Source organism: Zalophus californianus, chromosome 4 (assembly GCF_009762305.2).
Source record: "Zalophus californianus isolate mZalCal1 chromosome 4, mZalCal1.pri.v2, whole genome shotgun sequence".
NCBI lineage: Eukaryota > Metazoa > Chordata > Mammalia > Carnivora > Otariidae > Zalophus > Zalophus californianus.
In genome coordinates this window covers 72,990,162-73,000,749 of record NC_045598.1, presented here as the reverse complement: position 1 = coordinate 73,000,749, position 10,588 = coordinate 72,990,162, and the positions used below count along the sequence as shown (strand labels likewise).

The window sequence follows — 10,588 nt, the reverse complement described above, 5'->3', positions numbered from 1 at the left end:
CATCAGAGAAGATGCCCTAGACTCTCCCATTCCTCATCTTTGATCCATTTGAGCAGTTCATTTTTTGTCCTCCTTCTCTTCACACTCCATATGTTTCCACGGACAATCTCAGCTGCTTCCCATGGCATCACCCAACATCTCAGCTCGGAAGTAGGAAAGAAGAGAGCTCTGGGGTGGTATCTTAGGTCCCTGTGCCTCTCCTGAGGTTTGATCCCATATTTCCAACCATGCAAAGGTCATCTTCATTGGTGTCATACAACTATCTCAAACATCATGTGCCCCCAAATGAATCTCTATACCTTTTTCCTGTTAAAACCAGCTCTTTTTGTCTCTTTCTTGTTTTCTTTTCTTATAAATGGTATTAGTACTCATCCTCTCACCTATACCCCAAATCTGAGCTTTCTGTCTTTGACAGTATGGTACGGGGGAAAGAGTAGGGGCATTGGGGTCTAACAGGACTGAATTTGAAATCTGTTTTAACCATTGACTAACAGCTTTGTGGCTTTGGATAAACTTGTCTGAATATATTTTCTCACCTGAAAATAGAAACATATTAACAAGGCTATCACATATTAGGACCTTCAAAAAATGCTTATTTCCTTCACTTTCTTCCTTTTTCTCTTCTGTCCCACTCCATCTCCCTCTGTCTCTCTCTGCCTCTCCCTCCCCCATAACAAATCAATCATCAAACCCTATTGATTATGCATCCTGGGTAATTGCCCTCTTTTCTCCATCCCTACTCTCCTCCATATCTCACCTGCAACAGCTGCCAATCCACATCTTCTGCTGCTGTTTCCTTCTTCTCTAATCTATCCTGCTCTGTGCTATCAATTACATGAACACCTAACTCCTCTACATAAAATCCACATTTGTTCACAGTTACTTCCAGGAGAAAAACCAAACTCCTTGGCAGTACATTCATGGCCCCTATATTCCCAACTTACTTTTCCAGTCTTTTCTCCAGCTAATTCCCAAAGTTCCCCCTAAGTTTTATATGGGTTCTTGCCATTCCTTGACTATGCCATTTTCTTTAGTACCATTAGGTCTTCATGCATGCTATTCCCTCTAGACTCTCTCCTACCTCATCCATCCAACACACATACAACCTGGTAAACTTATACAGACATTTCCTGACACTGATTAAATATGAGTTTCTTGTGAAAACCATCCCTGAACCACATAGGCTAGTTAGGTTGCTCCCTCTGAGCTTTCAAAGGCCCTAATTAATTGTGATATCTTGTCCTCTTTCCATTCCAACTGTCCCCTCGGTCTTGACATTGCTTTATATAGTTTCATATCCCTACAGGTTGTATATACCCTGAATTCAAATGTCTTGCATCCTGGCATTTCCTGCCTATATAAATCCATACCACAGCCATCCCTCCTGGAAGAGCAGAGTATTAACTTTCTAGCCTGGACTTCAGTATCAGAGAATCCAAGTTTCCAGTTTTAGCTTCACTGCATATTAATTGTATGATCTTCAGCAAAATGCCCAAAGTCCCTGAGCCTTAGTAGTACCTTCCTCATGTAACTGTTATAAAGATTAAATAACTAGCATAAAAATGGACATATAGGGTCAATGGAATTGAGAGTCTGGAAATAAACCCTTACATTTTTTGTAGTCAGTTGATTTTCTACAAGGATGCCAAGACAATTCAACAGGAAAGAATAATCTTTCAACAAATGAGACTGAGACAACTGAACATCCACAGGCAAAAAAATTAAGGTGAACCCCTACCTCACATCATATATAAAAATTAACTCAAAATGGATCCTAGACCTAAATATAAGAGCTAAACTATAAAACTCTTAGAAGAAAACACAGGAATAAGTCTTCATGAGCTTGGATTAGAAAATAGTTTTTTGATGTGACATCAAAAACACAAGAGATGAAATAATAAATAAAGTGGACTTCATCAAAATTAAAGAATTAGAGGCTTCAAAGGACACTGTCGAAGTGAAAATGCCACCCCAAAATAGGAAAAAATATCTGTAATTCATAGATCTGATAAGGAATTTACATCCAGAATATATAAAAAAACTTAAAACTCAAAAATAAAAAGACCATAACAACCCAATTAAAAAATAGGCAAAAGATTTGAATAGACATTTCTCCAAAGAAAATATACAGATGGGCAACAAGCACACGAAAAGATGCTCAACATCATTCGTTTTTAGGGAAATGTAAATCAAAACTACAATGAGATACCACTTTACACCCACTAGAGTGGCTAAAATAAAAATATGGACAATAATAATTTGTCAGTTTCTCAAAAAGTTAAACAGAGAGTTGCCATATGACCCAGCAATTACATTCTTATGTACATACCTATGAATATCAAAAATATATGTCCACATAAACTTGTACACCAATGTTCATCGTACCGTTATTCATAACAGTCAAAAAAATAGGAGTAACTCATATGTCTATCAACTGATGAAGAGACAAAATATGACATTTCCATACAATGGAATTTTATTTGTGATAAGAAGAAATAGATGATACATGCTACAACATGGATGAGCCTTGAAAACTGTGCTAAATGAAATAAGCCAGAATATAATTATTCCAATTATATGAAAAGTTCCAAATAAGCAAATGCACAGAGACAGAAAGTAGATTAGTAATCACCAGGGGCTAGGGAGATGAGGGGAATAGAAAGTGCCTGCTGATGAGTAGGTATTTCTGTTTGGGGTGATCAAATATTCTGGAATTAGATAGTGGTGGTGGTTTGCACTACTCTGTAAGTATACCAAAAACACTGCTTTATATATTTTAAAGAGGTGGACTTTGTGATATGTGAAATACATCTTAATAAAACTATTATAAAAAATAATTAAAATTAAAATTTTTAAAGATTATATGAGATACTTGGCACATGGAAAATGTACAATAAATGCTAGTTACTATTATAATGTTCACCTCTGTTGCTGCATTGTTTTTATCCTGCTGTAATGTCCAGATTGATTTCTGGACACTAAAACATGAGCCCCTTGAAGATAGGGGCCATGACTTGCTTAGAACCTATACCTTTTTTATTACTCTCTCCCTAGTCCCTGGAAAGATGTCTGGCATAGACAAAACTGTATATAATACCATACCACATCACATCACATAAGATAACTATAAATAAATTAAAATGAATGAGTGAGGAAGTGAAGTTTTCACGGACACGTTCAGCACCTCTATATTATACTGGGCTTGAGCTTAGACATTTTCAGGAAAATAGAGACCAACATGCAAGGATGCTAAAAGTTCCAGGGACCCTTCACAGCTATTCACAACCCAGAGTTTGGAAGAAGAGAAGGGAGAAAACAGAGATGGCTGAAGCCTAGTGGTAATCCCTTAGGGTTTCACTTGGCCTGACCCAATCACTGAGTTACTGTCAGTTCTCCTGAGTTAAAGTTCTTCAGAAACTAATAAATTCAAACTCAAAACACAGAAGAACTCAGAGCTAATCAAATCAAAAGCCAAGGTTTTTAATTACTCTCATTTTAAGCCACCACTTTCTCAGAAAAAGCTGCCAGTGGCTCTTTCTGAGGACTACTGAGATAGCATAAGTTGTGATCTGGTAATTCCAGTCTCCCTTCCTGCCCTATGAGAGACTGGCAATCAGTCACAATATATTTCCTACCAAGCCTGGATATAGCCTAAAAATCCTCTCAACATGGTACTCCAAGAAACCACTACCACCCTGTTTCACTTATTTATTGCTGTAAAACAAATTACCCTAAAACTTATGGTTTAAAATAATAACCATTATCTCCCAGTTTTGTGGATTGTCTGGGCCTGGCTAGATGGTTCTTCTACCCTGTGTAATTATGCCTGGGTTGCTGCTATTGGAAAGGATAAAATGTCCAAATGGGCTTCTGCATTAGGCTGACAGTTGGTGCTTGCTTTCAGCTGGGAGCTTAGATGGGGCCATCAACTGAAGAAGCTCAGTTCTTCTCTACCTGACATCTCTGTATCATTTGGGCTTATCAAAATATGGCAGATAGACTCCATGAGTGGAAGCTGCCCATTCTAAAACATCACTTCCTTTGTGATGTGATGAGCACTGGGTGTTACACACAACTAATAAATCGCTGAATACTACATCAAAAACTAACGATGCACTCTATGTTGGCTAACTGAACATAAGAAAATAAATAAATAATAAAACATCACTTCCACCACATTCTACCACATTCTACTGGTCAAAGTCAGTCACAGTACCAGCCCACATTCAAGAGAATGAGAAGGAGAAGTAATCCCCACCTCTTCATGTGAAGAGCAGCTTGTACCTACTGGCAGGGAGGAATTGTTGGGAGCCAACTTTTGAGAGCTACCATAGAAATATCATAGAAATTCATGTTCCCCTCATGTGCAGAGTATATTCCCTCTCTCCTTAGATCTCCAAAAGTCTCATCCTATCATGGCTACAGCATCAGCTTGAAGTCTGAAATTTCATTATCTAAATCAGGTACAGCTGCAGATGTGTGGTCCCCTCTGCACAGATACCTCGGGCATGGTTCCTCAAGTTCAAGTAAAGTAAAGGGAAGTTTTCTGCTCCCCACACACCCAGCGTACAGCAGTGAGAAAGGGACAGGATAACCACAACAAACACTCCCATTCATAAATGGGCAAGGGGTGTTGGAGGCACATGGAAGTCACTGGTCCATAGCAATTCTGAAATCCTCCAACGTTCCTGGCATAGTGCTCAGTTCTGCCCCCTAAAGTAGTTTTCCATGACTTAGTTCTGCCCGCTGAGTCATTCCTTCTTCGCTGTTGGAAATGCATTATGTTTGCTGCAGAATAGCTTTCTTAATCTGCTTCCTGACCATTAGAGGTTAGGGCCTTAGAGACTACTTTTGATTTTTAGGTATGTTTGTGCCTTTTAGTCCATGCTGATATAATTATTTTAAGTTTTTGTGGGCTTGCTATATTAAATTATAATTTAATCCATTAGAAACAACCCACACTCATAAATCTCTCCAAAATAAGTTCCTCTCTGCCTTGGGCTGAGAGTCAAGGTACTATGGGAAAATGCCATGAAGGCTCTTGCAAACTCTTTGTTAAGCTGAGACAGTATAGGAAATGGGGCCTTACAATTCTTAAAGCCCTGTTGTCCAGCTTAGAAGATCTACAAGACACAAACTGAAATCTTTCTGAGGTTTTCACAAAGGGTCTTACAACCGCATCCTTGATCCAATTTTGACCTCCAAGGTCATGATTTACTGGCAGTGTCATGGAATTAATCTCTGCTTCCAGATTTTAATTTACTTTAAGAATTTTTTTTATAGGCTGGAGAGGTTGGGAATGAGAAACTGTTTTATTTTCCAGCTCAGCAGATCCTGGGCTGGGAATGTTCCCTCGTGATTCTGCTGGAAAACGAAATGGTTCCCTCTCTAATTTATCTCTCTCCATCTGTACCTTATCAGGCACCATGAAAAGCAATCACTTGGGCCTTCTTCTCAGGAAATCTTCTCAGGAAAATCCACAAGTTCATTAAATATATATTTTCTATCTTCCATGTTATTATAGTGCTACTTACTGCCATTACATAGTTCAGGTCACCTTCTCTCTAGCCTCCAATAAAATTTTCTTATTGTTATTAGCATTGTGTTAACATTCCTCTCAAGATTCTTCTAGAGTTTACTCACCGCCCAATCCCAAAACCAATGCCACAGGTTTATGTTTTTATAATAACAATGCTCCACTTCTAGGTAAAAATGATTGTTTTTGTAGTGTATTCGTTGTTGAAAAAAAAACAAAAACAAAAACCTTACTCCAATATTTAGTAGCTTCAAACAACCATTGTCATTGTTTCTCAGAATTCTGTGGGTCAGGAACTTGGACGGGGCACAACAGAAATAGCTTATCTCTGCTTCTCATATCTCCCACTGGGGCAAGAACATTCAAAGAGGCTTCTTCACTTATGTGTCTAATGCTTCAGTTAGGATGGTTCAAAGGGCTGGGGGTAGCTGGAATGACTTTCCTGGGTTCATATGACTAGAGCCTCAGTTGCTGGCTGGGTTCCCTGGTTCTCTTTCGTGGAGTCTCAGGGTCCCTCCTCTCTCTCCACATGGCCTCTCCACATGGTCTCTCTAGCAGGGCAAACAGACTTCTTACATGACAGCTTAGGGCTCCCAAGAGCAAAAAGTGGACACTGCCATGTCTTCTTAAGGCTTCAGCCACACAACCACACTTCTGCCACATTTTACTGGTTAAAGCAAGTCAGAGAAGTGGCCTCGATTTGAGGAAAGGTGGTTACACAATGATGAGAACACCAGGAGGAGTGATTTACTCGGGGGGTGGGGGGTGGTATAACCCACTACCACACAATCTACTGGAACTGCCAAGGAAGATGAATTCTATTTGCCATTCCTGACCTTTTGCTAGATCTATTTGTTCTAGTCTAAAGCTTATCACAGCTTGAAAACAGATGTGTGACATCACATAGTAACATTGCCACATGCTGGCTCTGAGGCATCTCACACTGATGCATGGCCTCTTCTTCCCCTCCCTTTACTACTAATCCCCACATATCCCTTGACAGACTCATGTAAACCTTAGTGTTTGGTTTGTCTCCTTCACTCATGTCGCCCATAGAGCATTTTGGAGGAAACTTGTTTCAAATTGCCTCAGCCAAACATTAGTTATTAATAGTGGATCCCATTTCAGGAAGGCCAACTGTTTGCACCAAAAATACAGAGGAGATACCAGATAACCCCTACCCACAGATGGAGAGCACTTGTGTCTCATCTGCTCTGGGGTTAAATGGCAACTGAAAGCTTAAATCTGGGGTAAGAGGTAATGAACACTGAGAATTTATCAGAAGGTGTCTTGCCACAGACTCCATAGATGGGCTGCAGGAGTCTATGTACTCTCATAATCACATGCAAAATTTTGGATGGTTTTGTGTGTTTTTCTGGGGAAAAGACCCATTAGCTTTCATCAGATTATTAAAAGGGACTCTCTGACCCAGAAAAGGCTGAGAACCTGATCTCACGTAGAAATATATGACACACTTTTTCCATCACTCAAGGGCCAGCTTGCAACTCCTCTTAAACCACAACATCCCATCTCAGTATGCAGAACTATAGGCTTGATCAATTATACATAACAAAGATAAGAACAATGCAGCTTTATTATTCTCCACTGCATGATCATTATGCTCCTCCTTTCTGTCTTCCTCTTGTCCTTACTTTCTTTCCCTCTCTATATCCTTCCATCTCAGCTCATCTCCTGAATACTTTAAACATATTTCAGCCAAGCGGAGTTTTTGCCTTCTTCTGGTTCCGGCCTGCTGAGAGCACGTGTAGTGCAACAGGAAGCCGCTCATCCACAACCTGCTGAGCTCGTATGTGCAGGGGGGTGAGGCCCCGTGGCTTCCCTCTGCATCTCCCGGCCACAGAGGTCAACCCAGTGGAGTTCAACCCCGACTTCGTAGTGCATACATACCCAAGATGGAGTGCATGGCGCTTCTGGAGACTGCGGGCATATCTGGTCAAGGTGCCCAAAGGGCCAATTGAAGGGTATGAGCATGGTGAGAAATTCCTGAGACAGATGCCCCACGTGCTGCTGGAGGTGGATGTGTTGGAGGGCACCTCGCAGTGCCCAGAGTCTGGACATCTGTTCCCCATCAGTCGCGGGATGCCCAACATGCTGCTGAATGATGAGAAAACCGAGACTTAATCGTGGGAGGCACTAGTTTTTCAGTCTGTAACCATGAATGTTTTTGTTTATGAATATCCTGTTTCCTAGGTCTGTCGTGTATCCCCACCCTTGACCCAGTGACACACAGAACAGTGTTCTTGAGCTCGATATATTTCTTTTTCTCATTAGAGGTTCAGATCCAAAAATAAATATATATTAATAAATATATAATTATATAATAAACATATAATCATTGTGTGTGTGTGTGTGTGTGTGTGTGTGTGTGTGTGTGTGTGTGTGTATTCTAGCCATATCCCTGGTCATGACTTTACCTATTTCTGACACTGAATGGCCTGTAATAGGCAAGACCTTATAGCTGGAAGAAATTGTGTTACCTTATACCCATGGAATAAGTTAAATTGAGATGAGAATTAGTAGATTATAATGAAACACTGATGCATGCTTCTGAGTGCTTTTTGTCTCAGTCGGAGATAGGCTTTCCTTTTAACAATCCCCAAGAATAGAGTTGACTTATGTTGTATACTATTCTGATTAAATTATTCTAGTGATTTTCAACAACATCATGTGTGGAAGTGCACAAATTTTCCCTTTTTATTTACAGGTTCCTGTTCCAAATGGGACAGAGGGCAGAGGATGAATTTGTTGCCCCATTACAATGGAGAAGTGCAGTTTCTGTGTATGAATACATCTGCTCACGGATAACCATCAACTATTCTTGCCAATTCAATTCATTAAATATCAAATGAACCAGGTGCCCAGCTAGGTCCAGTGGTGAACACAAAGAGGAATAAAACATTGTCTGCCCTCAAGTCGCTTATGGTCTAGTGGGAGAGACAAATAAGGATGTATGCAAATAGGAAGAGGCAGTGGAGAATCAGACTAGAGGTCTAACATTATCAGAGTGAAAACAGGAACAAGGAATTTAGTCTTACCTCCCACCTCTGCCTTCAAGTCCTTCTAGAACTCTCTGCTCTTCATATTTCTCCCTTGTTGCTTTTCTTAAGAAATCAAGAGTACAAGTGAAAGTAGAAGAGCCTCTCACTCCAGCTTCTTGTCTTTCCCCCCCTTTATCCTTCCAAGTGCTCGTCTTCCTCTTTCTGTTCTGTTTTGTTGCCCCCTGCTCTAACTTTTTGCACTCCAACCCCATCCCCTCTGCCACCACTTCACCCTATAGGTCCCTTTTCCCCCAAGAATGTGTGCTGATCAGCAAACACGCCCATGCTCTGCACTAGGCTCTAGAGACATAAAAATGAATCCAATCACTGTCTAGAGAGAGCTTGTTTACAAAACTCTCCATCTCCTAGGGATCTCTCTCACTTCCATATTATGTTCCTTTTTTATTTCTCCCACTCTCTCTCCTCAGACTATTTTTATTTCCATCTCAACTGCTGTTAGAGGCCTCCTATGAGAAGGAAATTATCTATAATGGAACAGGAACATTAAAAGCCTCAGTTTCCTTAGAAATTATTGAACTCATGAGGGGTTCACATTGGGTTTTGAATTCTGAGAACTAAGTTATAAGAAACTTTGCTTTTCTAACCAGATTATTTTAACACTTGCCCTTTCTAGCTCTTTAGATACTGTTTTTTAAACGCCTAACTGCTAGGATTTTCTATAGGCTTCCATCAATGCCAGATTATGAAGGAATGCCTATCCAAATTGCTAAACTTGAATTAAATATATCCAAGGTAGGAGGCCTAGAAGCAGTTGATACCCATATCTCTGCATGGGGAAGCTTGGATGTTTGGGACAAGATGTTGCAGAGATGACTCAGCTGGCCTGTGTGATCTGCTGGTGTGCAGCCCAAGTCCAAGGTAATACTAATAATTACCAGTTCTTGACCATCATTTATCTATTTATTTATTTATTCACATAAATATATTCTGAACACCTACTATGTAGTAGGCACTAAGCTGGATGTTGGGATTTTAACAGTGAACAAGACAGACATTAGTGCCTGCTTCAGTGGAATTTTCAGTCCAGCTAGGAATATGGACAATCCAATATGCTCAGTAATTCTTTTTTTTAAGATTGATTGATTGATTGATTGATTGATTGATTTTTCAGAGAGAAAGAGCACAAGCAGGGAGAGCTGTAGGCAGAGCAGGCAGAGGGAGAAGCAGGCTCCCCGCTGAGCAAGGAGCCCGATGTAGGACTTGATCCCAGGAGCCTGGGATCATGACCTGAGTCAAAGGCAGATGCTTTACCAACTGAGCCATCCAGGTGTCCCAGGCACAGTAATTCTAATGAAGTGTCTTGTGTGTTGTGATAGCACTCTCTGTGCACCAAGCACTGGGCTAGGCATTCATAACACCCTATGAGCTCAGCACTATTACTCTCCCCAGTTTACATATAAGGAAACTAAGACAAACTCACCGAAAATCACAGAGCTCTGAACTCAGGGCTGTCTGACTCCATAGCCAGAGTTCTTATCCACCATACTACACTGTCTCACACAAATTGGAAAGATGGCACCATGCTTGACATCATAAACTGGCTGTTGTCAGGATTGGGAAAGAATAAAATGAAGCAACGTTAACAGTGTCTCGAGCTACTCATCTGCAGGGAGCTCTCTTATGAGAATTAGGAATAAGATAACAACATGCTTTAAAAAGGTCATTCTCTGTGACCCAGACTATTTTCTAATTCTAAGAGTGAAAAGAATCTCTGCAAAATGAATAAAAGTGATAAAAGAATTGTTTTTTAAAAAAGATTCTCACTCATTTTCACAAAGGCTGTATTCATATTTCCACGGCTTTGTCAGAAACTCAAGACTAAAAAGAAAAAAAATGATATAAAGACTAGCTCCCCTTCTTAAGAGGAAAAAAAGAGAGAGAGAGACAGAAGAGACTATACATAAAAGCACAGTTAAAAAATTCTGTCTCCGGCCAAGGTCAGCAGACTGCCCAGATCCAGACAACCCCAACT

At 40.3% G+C, this 10,588-nt stretch overlaps 1 pseudogene; it reads left to right on the top strand.

Moving 5' to 3' along the window:
• Positions 1 to 6,760: 6,760 nt before the first annotated feature.
• On the top strand, positions 6,761 to 7,678 carry LOC113926583 (annotated as a pseudogene).
• Positions 7,679 to 10,588: the final 2,910 nt, after the last annotated feature.